Genomic DNA, 960 nt, shown 5'->3' on the forward strand with positions numbered 1-960 from the left:
GGGCCCTCTGGCGTCCCAAGCCAGCTCTTAACCATCGCGCCACTCGGCCGGCCCAAGTTGCTGTTGTTTTGTTCTTCAGTCTAGTTGTGGAGGACATTGTTTCACTGGCCCAAGTTGGCACCATCATTGCGCTCTTCCTGGGGGAAGCAGATCAGTCGTGGGCTTCTGAACCCCGCTCACTGCAGCTGCTGGCCGCTCACGCTGGCTGCTGGCTACACACGGTAGCCCATGGCAACCTACTGCAGCAGGGACTGCAGCCTCCAGGCTGAGCTGTTGTTCAGCATCTTAGCTGTGGAGGGCAATGTCACTGGCCCTCATATGTGGGATCCAAACGAGGACCCTCTGGCGTCCCAAGCCAGTTCTTAACCATCGCGCCACTCAGTCAGCCCGCTCAATAAATATTGATGATTGGAAGCAGTGAATCTTGTTTACAAATATGAGAAAATAAAATACGAAAACCTGTTTGGGTGCTGGTTCTATTATAACTCTGGATTAAATTGAGGAATGTCAGCAATTTTAAAGAATTGATTCCAATATTACATACAGTAAAGTGATATAGAGGCCCCAGATGTTTCTCTGGACAACATAGATCTCTTACACAATTAGGACAATATAATAATTCATCATCACATGAAGTCCTTTATTTACTGTGTCTATCGATTTTCTATGGATCACCTAGAGGGCTATTCCTCCAGGATTAGGAATACACAAAACTCTCAGATGAAAGGCCTCCCTGTTGAGTTGGCACCTGAGGGTAATGGCTTCACACCTCCACCACTATCCAAAGGTTTCTTCAGTGAAGGGGCCGTCACTTCACTTATAGGAAGGGTCCATCCTGTGGGAGGGGGAGGCCGGACAAGTCACGGCACACTGAGAAGGAGGACAGAGACAGAGCAGGTGGGGGCTGAGATGGTCACTGCTGCTCACACCCACCCAAAGTGTGGATTCCTCACGGTGCCA

The sequence above is a fragment of the Hipposideros armiger genome, unplaced genomic scaffold (assembly GCF_001890085.2).
Source record: "Hipposideros armiger isolate ML-2016 unplaced genomic scaffold, ASM189008v1 scaffold_548, whole genome shotgun sequence".
In the NCBI taxonomy this organism is placed as follows: Eukaryota; Metazoa; Chordata; class Mammalia; order Chiroptera; family Hipposideridae; genus Hipposideros; species Hipposideros armiger.